Genomic DNA, 9278 nt, shown 5'->3' with positions numbered 1-9278 from the left:
ATATTTAAAGAACCTCTAGGGAAGAAGAAGAAGAAACCATTCCTCTGGAGAAAATGGCTACAAGCAGGAATGTTGGGAGCAGTACCTTGTCCCAACACGAATTTGCAAATCAGCTGGAAGATTTCAAGAGTGATATGAGGCAGTTTCTTGCCATGCAACTGGATACCTTGCGGATCCAAAAGAAGCAAGAAGAAGCCAAGAGGGCTTTGGCCATTTTTTGTACTAGGTGCACTAGAAAGCATCCTAGGAACGAATGTCCATTGTACTCCATAGAAGTGTGTTTTGTATGTGAAGAATACCATCCCACAGATCAGTGCCCTTCCTTACCCAGACTCAAAGCTGCATACCAGAGAGTCAAAGGAGCCACTGAATCACTCTGTTATGTGAACCAAAGGAGGCCACATGGACCCATACCCTACCAGCAGGGAATGCAAGGTACATCCCAGACCTATTATGACCCCTATCAAACCACTTCCATACCCTCTTGGGGTCCCCCTGCTCACCCTTCATGGTTCACACCTCCTCCTTGTTCCTTCACAGATCCATATTATGCCCAACCAGTTGCTCATTCATTTCACTCTTATGCTCAGCCACAGCCTCAGTGGAATGCACCTTATCAGGAGTGGAGGCCCCCGTACAACTCTCATCCCGCTCATTTTCCTCCACCACCTGCTCATCCACAACCATCGCCTCCTCCTCCACCAAGGCAACCCCAAATGCCTACCCAACCGCAACCCCATCCACATCCATCTCAAATCTACACCCCCACTCAACTACCCGTACTACCATTTCCAAAACCATACAATGGAGCAGCTCAACCCAATTGCAAAGCTGAGGCACAACATATCCAAATGACTCCTCTTGAGCTCAATGATCTTCACCATAGCTCAGGAAAAGCATTGAAAAAAAGAGATCATCTTGAAAGCATTGAAGGATCACATCCAGTAAAAGAAGATTCAAAAGAGGAGATCAAAGAACCATGGGCTGCACTTAATGAAGAGAAGAGATCAGAATCAGAGATCGAGAAAGCCTCCTCATGGTTACCATCAAATCTTCCATGTATTCAAGAGAAAGATCAGCAAAAAGAGGAAGATGAGAAATTCATGTTAGAAGGTGACATGAAGAATGATCGAGATCAGAAAAAGGACCAAGGATATCAAAGCTATATTGAGACGTGGTTCCAGACAGTCACTAAGTTGCAGCAGTACTCTCCTCCTCAGCTATGTTTTGTACTTTCAAAGTCAGATCATTTTGTCTCTGAAATTTGGATAGTTGTCAAAGCATGCATTCCGAGCCTTCACATCATCTTGTCTCTAATCTCGATGTGCACATGGCTCCATTGGAAGTATTCTTATACTTGAAAATGATTTTGTTTTTCAAGTAGGGTAGGGTAGAAAAAAAAAGGAAAAAAAGAGAAAAAATGAAAATAAGAAGAAAATAAAAATCTAAGGTGAAAACCTCCTCGGAGGCGCCTTAGATTGGCTCATTGATTGAAAACCTCCATGAGGCGGTCAATGGGTTGGAAAGAAGAGAAAATAAAAAGGCAATAAGATCTTTGGGTGAAAACCTCCCTTGGAGGCGCCCAAGGCAGGCAATTAGGGTGAAAACCTCCATGAGGCGCCCTAGTTGTTTTTCAAAAAAAAAAAAAACAAAAGAGAAAAAGAAAAAGAAAAAGAAAACTAATTCCATTGGCTAATTGCAGGTTGCAAGAAGGACATTTCATGACAAGAGGAGCACTCAAATCAAGATCAAAGGAATTTTTCTTGTGCCTTCTACAGGAAGCTCTGTATTTCTACAGGAAACATCCTGTCGAACCTTTGGACGAGCCAAATCCAATTTCAAAAGTGAATCTAATGGTGGGAATCTGTTGATTAGGCCTACAAGCACTTGTGTGTCCATCCCTTGCCTTTATCCATCATTTTTTTTTCCACCTCCTTGTGCTTCTCATTGTGCTTCTACAGGAACTTCCTGTAGAAATTGTGGGAAACTAGACATGGATTTCAAAAAGTGGTTTGGCGAACATGGTAGCTTCCTCAAGGGTTCAGAAGTCCTCATGCAATCTTCCAACTCCTCCTCCATCATCTCCATACCTTCATCACAGCCAAAATTCATTTTTTCATACCATGCAACAAGAATGCAAAGTGCCTTGAAGCAAAAACACATAGAACAGAATTTGTTTTTTCCATAACTTGAAAACCATGCATCCATTTGACAAACCGTTTTATGAGGAATTGTACAAGGGTGATGGCAACATGCCTGAGCAGTTTCATGCCGTTCCGGTGCACAGTTTCCAAGAAATCAGCCTCCATCACCATCAGCCATTTTTGCATTTTCTCCATATCCGTGCTTCCATTTTAAAACCTGTTTCATGGGGAGATGCACATGGGTGATAGTAACCTACCCAAGCAGTTTCAGCCGATTCCGATGCACGGTTTCTGAGAAATCGATCTCTGAAATCTTCAGCCATTTTCCATTTTTCTCGAAATTCGTGCATATATTGATCACGATTTTGCTATGGGAGATGCATCATGATGATAGAAACATGCTCAGCAAGTTTCAGATCAATCTGGTTTACCGTTTGGGAGAACTGGCGAAAACAAGTTCTGGTTCTGTGACATTGCAGCAGCAGCAGCTTGAAGGCGCAGATTTGAACGTGGAAACAAATGCATGCAGCTTAGATCTGGTCAGAGGACACCTGCACAAGGAAAAGCAATCAAAAATCATCAACCAAGCCCTCATGCAACCAAAGGATCCAAGCATGCAGCAGCAGAACATGAGCATGTAGCAGCAAAAAGCTTCACAAGCAGCCGTTTGACTTCAGGTACGTGACTAAACCTTGTTCATCTATTGCATGAATCTAGTCTAATCATTGCATGAATGAATGGAATGGTGAAATTAAGCCATGAATGTAGCAAGACACCCAGTTCTCTAGCACTCGCGAGAAAGTCACACAGCATGCATGGGTCAGTCATGCACGTGAAATATAAAAAACACGGGTAGTGTGGGTAGTCTAAACTCCAGTGCAACTGATGGATGAGATTACAGGCAGAGAACACACAGTTAACAACTGCAGTTCATGATAGCACAACAGTTGCATGGGCCAGCACACGTCTTTGCCACCTCACTCCAAAACAATCACGCAGAAATTAATGAGCTCTCAGCTGAAATTCATAAACTGTTAGTCAACTTGCACTTGCATCATGTTAAACTGAAGTATACATCCTCTGCTTCCACAATCAGCTTAACCTATCATCCTTCGCTGATTTTTTTGGCCTGTTCAAAATTCTTCCGCATACCAAGATCGTGCAGAGGCGTAGAGACATCCTATGGCATCCGGCTAGCATTCTACAGGAAGACGTTTTACAGGAAAATACAGCAGAGTCTTCCAGGGCAGAGTAAGCTGCTTGGTTTTCAGGCGGAACTGGGGTGGAGCTCTCTGATGAGATTTGTGTTTGCGCTTGCTTCTCATACACCTCAATCTCAATCTGAAGCTGTTCCCAATAGGAACTGATCTCTCTTTCATCTCTCAGCTCGAGGAGGCTAAAAAGATCACCAAGTTGCAGAGTTGGAAGAGGCTTATAATAACGAGACATCCACATCTGTTTTGGGTCCATCTGAGTCCTACACAGTATAGACAAGTACCCAAACGATGCTCAGGTCTGGAAACCAATTGGGTCTTCCGAATATTGATCAGATCTGATTTTTCAAGCCCTCTTTAGCTATGGCCGAAACACAAACATGGACGAGGCGGGGCAGTAATCCAAAGCTTGAACAAGAAGTTATTGACATACCTCCAACTCCAACAGGAGAAGGAAAATATGGTGCATTTCCTGTGTCCCAGACTATTACAACAGCTCTCATTATTGCAGCTTGGTACTCTTCCAATATTGGTGTGCTATTGCTTAACAAATGCCTACTTAGTTTTTTGGATGCAGATACCCAATATTCCTCACAATGTTGCACATGTGTGCCTGTTCATTTTATGGTTTTCTGGCAATTTCATAGTTAGAGATTGTACCAATGCAGTTCATCGTCTCCAGGAGACAGTTTCTTGAGATATTGGCACTAAGCTTCATTTTCTCCTTCTCGGTTGTTTGTGGCAATATTTCTCTGCGCTATTTGCCAGTCTCCTTCAATCAAGCTATTGGGGCAACAACTCCCTTCTTCACAACAATATTTTGCATTTATAATAACATGTAAGAGGGAGTCTTCTGTGGTTTATATGGCCTTGGTGCCTGTGGTATTTGGCATTGTTATTGCAAGCAATAGTGAGCCATTATTCCACCTTTTTGGATTTTTGGTTTGCCTAGGATCAACTGCTGCTAGAGCATTGAAATCAGTTGTTCAGGGGCTCCTGCTTACCTCTGAGGCAGAGAAGCTTCACTCTATGAATTTGCTCTTGTACATGGCACAAATTGTTGCACTGTTATTGCTTCCTGTTACTCTTTTTGTGGAGGGTAATGTATTAGCTATTGCTATTGGAAAAGCCAGAGAAAACACCTTTATCATATTCCTGTTGCTTGGAAACATGATCATGGCTTATCTTGTGAATTTAACCAACTTCCTTGTTACAAAACATATGAGTGCCCTCACGTTGCAGGTTTTAGGAAATGCCAAGGCCACCATTTCTTCCATATGATTGCATATACTTGCACACTCATAACAAGGCTGAGAATTCACTAGGAAAAGCAGCAGACAGTGAGGAAGAAGAGCAGAAAGGGGGAGAAGATGAAGGCTGCCACAGCCAAGCTGAAAGGAAAATCGGCCACAACCAAGTAGGAAGTTAGCAGACTGTTTCTACAGGAAGACAAAGAACTGTTTTCTACAGGAAGTGGAGAAAGGGCAGCAGAAGGAAAAATTGGCCGAGATTTTAGCCAAGGAGGCCACCAGGGCCATCAAAGATGAGGAGAGAGATTGGTTGCTCAGAGGATGAGCAACATTTTCAGTAGGGGGGTGATGATGAGCCCCAAAAATGGACAATTATTTGGGCTCATTCAACCTCCTAATTTGACTTAATCCACCATTCTCATTAGTTTATTGCATGTTTTTTATTATATTTATGTTAATAGAGTGAATTTGGTTAGTCATTATGCCAACAAGTCTAATGGGTGCTTTGTGTAGCCTTTTTGGTCAACTTGGAGACAAAATTGAAGGTCTTAATGAGCACTTGGCAGCCAAATTCGTGGGAGAACAAGCTAGAGGATTTGTAGGAAGGTGTCCCCTTCATTTATGGGCCCTTACCTCGAATTCTCCACCATCAGCTCGGAGTTCAAGGGCCACCGAATCAATCAGCACAAGGGCAGCCAAGCAAGTCAAGTAGGACTGTTGTTAACTCCAAGTTTTGGGCAGCCGAGTCCCTAAAGTTTAGGAGGACTGTTGGGTCCTCAATTTGTATAAATAAGAAGGCTTAGGACCTCATTTTGGTTAGCCAGTGGATGTTATCTAGTTAGCCAGTAGATAGTAGCTAGTAGTTAGTCATATCATAGCCTTGTTGTAGTCATTTTGTAATTCGATTTGTAGGCAATAGATTAGCTTTGCTTTCAGCTCATTCTCAAGCTCTCCTTGTGGACAGTTTTGATGTAACTCTTCATTCTTGATTAATAAAGATGAATCCAGCTTTGCACCAGCTCTAAATCTCTCTTGGGAGGCTGTAGCTCTTGGGGTTGGGCCCATCTCAAGCGCCCAGTACCTCCCTTGTTTATCTTTATGTGTGTTCGCTGCATTCTTAAAATAAAGTCTGCTCTTTAGATTTAATTCGTGCTTTGTTACTTAGGTTGCTTTTGGTGGTTGAAGTAGCTTTTTATGTTTAGGATGGATTGGTAGGAGTTAGTCATGCGTTTATATCTCTTTGATAATGTTTTGTTCACATGTTGTACGTGATTCTTGTCATGAATAAGGTTGCTGTTCACTGATCTCATTAAACTGTTAGATAGATCATCTAATATTTTGATTGTATGCAAGACGTAGTTGGTTTGATCAGGTAAACACTATGCAGGGCACCTTCATCACCTCCTCATTCATCTGAGCCTCGTCCAGATCAGCTCCTCCATGACCAAGTCTGTTTCCTCATCTCCCATCTGCTCTTTTGCCACGTAACCCTACCTTCTTGCCTTTCCATTGCCTAAACCTTCTTTGATGCAAGCTAGACTTCCACACCCTCTCATCACCTCATCCCTCAGTCATTGGGTCATTCCAGGCCCCTACCCTACCTCCCTACCCATTCATGCATTCTCTCCCACTCACCTATCAGTCAAAAACCCAATCACGAAACATCCTATAGAAGAATTACAGAACTTCCTGTAGAAACCCCTGCAGACTTCCTGTAGAAGTTCATAAACACGGTTGCATGGCATCCTGACTTTGTGAAACTCTCTGAAAGGATGATAGGGATCCCTTAGACCCTCTTTGTACCTTCCTGACCTCTTCCATGCATTTCTCCTCCTTGATCCACCTCTGCACAGTGAAAAGCTAGATAAAAGCACATGCATGATAATTCTAATAACTTAAACAAAAATACAAAAAGATGTTTTCTTCAGATGGTGATAACTTAGACACATGCATTTTACCTTCCTAGAAGTAATGGCATCTCTTTCATTAGTTTGCATGCTCTCCTTTGCATCAGTAGGACTAGCTGGTAGAATTAGGGTTTGCTAGGGTTTGCGTTCCTTTTTGGCTTTCATTTTCTTTTCGCAATTAGATTAGCTTCCTTCGAGTTAGCTTTCATCCATTAATTAAAAAGCTTCTTCTAAGAGCTCATAGAAGTTGGCTTAAGCTCCTAGCGGACTTGTGCCAGCTGACCAAGTGACAGCTGTGACAAGAGCTAGTACTTGTGCATACAGCACCGTCGCTTCCAAGTTTGTTACGAACTACCGGGTTGATAAAATTAGAGAAGGAAGCTCCAGGAGTTGTAGCATTATTGCTACAATATTGGAGCCCACCAACCTGGATGAGGGCGTCTAGGTTAAAACATACCCAGATCTACCTCAATCCTTAGACACTATCATAAGGCTATTATGTGAGCATCTATGACAGCTCAGATGCTCTCAGGACCACTATGTGTGAGCATCCAGGAACTGATATAGCCTGATCTATCTCTGAAGCCCTCGACGCTCCCATATCATGCTTTGCCAGCGTCCAAGGCTCCCTGGACATTGTCAGGACCATTGTGTGTAAGCTTCCAGGGAATAAAATACCCATATCTATTCCAGCGTCTTAGATTCAGAAAACCCTAGATCAGCATGAGGTTCGGCCTTGAGATTTTGGATCCTTGTGTGAAATTTCCTCTAACAGACCTGTGTGAACCAAGACAATAAGACAAGAGAATATGGCTTGATCAATGTGTCCAAATGAACTAGAGGTATCTTCTATTTATAGGCTTTCATGAGGGTCCTCTTGGGGTTGAGCCCCACCTAAGCAGTTACACATGTGGTTAGGGCTGACCCATTCCATAATACATGTATAAATAAGATAATTCAAAACTCAACTTCCTCTTGACTAAATCCAATGATATTTAGGTCGATTTTGGTCCTCTTGAAAAGAGGAATCTATTGCAACCATTATCTTCATCATTTTCCTTGATTATATCAACATTTACTATTTTTAGCAGCTTTTCTGGTCCTGAACTTCTGGAGCAGTTTTGACCCCCTTAAAGGTGTTCTTTTTAGGTCTGCAACAAGTCTATAGCCATTGGCTAGAATTGTCAAAATATTTTAGTACTTAGAGAGACTTTCTAATAAGGTATCGTATGCGCGAAACAAAGATCATATGATAAAGTTATGACCCCGAGAAGTTGGCTACCCAACTAACCCCAACGAGGCCCACAAACTCTTGGCATTTCATCTCCTAAGGTTAGGGTTTTGGATTTTTAGGGTTTCCCTTAACTATTCAATAATAAAAATCGTCCTTGAGACTCATTGTAACACATTTCAGAGGCATGTATTTGCCGCATCTCTTCTCATGGACAATCTACCATCACTCGAGCCAGTTTATTTCCATTCTATATGTAAACATCTTTTAGTTCTTTGATATTAATGAAATGAATATTTATTTATTTTGCATCCTTTTTTTTATATTTATATCTGTATTCTGTTGTGTTCCTACATAAGTTTGCATCATCTATTCTTGGAGAAATTCCTTATTTCCTTGGTTTGTGAATTGCACAATCCTCAAAAGGATTTTTTATCTCACAAAGGAGGTATCTCAAGGAAGTTTTGAAGAAATTTGGCATGGATCAATATCCTTTGGTGAGCACTCCAATGGTTATGTTGGACAGTTGGCTTTGTTTGAATGGTTGGTGGCACTTGGTATGTTTTCATTGATGTCAACCAGACTAGCATTGAGGTTAGGGGCAACAAATGTTGGCATTGATGAGCATGTTGTTCAGGGGGATTCCCATGGTTGCTGCAATATTTTGTAGAGAATCATCATAGTAGCAGGCTTAGTGAAGAAGCCATAAAAATATGACTATGACAGTTGGGGACTCTCGGAATTTGGAGGAGATTATGTCTCAAGAGATTAGCTAAGTTTCTAATGAATGTGGCATAGTTGGAAAGTTATTCCAAAAATGTCTCCAACGATAAGTGTAAGTATGCAAATGGTCCTATGGATCAAATGTTATGGTTAGTCAAAGAAAGAACCTTTAAGGCACAAGTAGCAATGCCCAGAACCCCGAAAGGCCTGGAAGCCCAAAGGTTTATTTAAAAGAGTTACGAGATGACATTGACCCATGGTAGTGAGAACAGTGCCTAGAAGCCCAGAAGCCTGAAGCTTTATTTAAAATTGTTACAGGAAATTAGGCATCCGGGCTCCGACTCCGCAACAGTGGGGCCAATAAGAAGAGGAAAGTATGGTGTACAAGATGCTGACAAGTGGAAAGTGAGCCATGCTGGTCTCCAATAACAAAGCACAAAGGAAGAAGAGCGACATTTCCAACGATGTATGTAGGTGGGCCAAAAAAGAAGCTTGGAAGCCTATAACGAATAGAAAATCTACTTTATAGAATTTTATGGGCATGTGGGCATTCGGGCTCGAGCTCTGCAAGGGATAATAGGCAAGAAATGGATAAAGTGTTGGGATTTAATGGCAGGTGACAGATATGGGTGATGGAAGTTTTTGATGACATTTGATAGTCCATAAAATATCGATAAGTGCACCTAGGATTTGGTTTTGCAAAGATTTCACGTGTTCTGGTGACCAAGGGCCTTCAAGCTATGAACAAATAAAAACAATACAATAAAGAATTTAAAGGGATTGAGGCCAAATACAAAAAAAAGAGCGTG

General features: G+C 41.8%; 1 pseudogene; it reads left to right on the top strand.

Moving 5' to 3' along the window:
* Positions 1 to 4222: 4222 nt before the first annotated feature.
* On the top strand, positions 4223 to 4639 carry LOC149250552 (putative sugar phosphate/phosphate translocator At1g12500 pseudogene; annotated as a pseudogene).
* The last annotated feature ends 4639 nt before the right edge of the window (positions 4640 to 9278 follow it).

The sequence above is a fragment of the Pinus tabuliformis genome, chromosome 7 (genome assembly GCF_031772625.1).
Source record: "Pinus tabuliformis cultivar Carrire ecotype Pingquan chromosome 7, CPIR1, whole genome shotgun sequence".
NCBI lineage: Eukaryota > Viridiplantae > Streptophyta > Pinopsida > Pinales > Pinaceae > Pinus > Pinus tabuliformis.
This window is presented reverse-complemented; position numbering and strand designations above follow the sequence as displayed.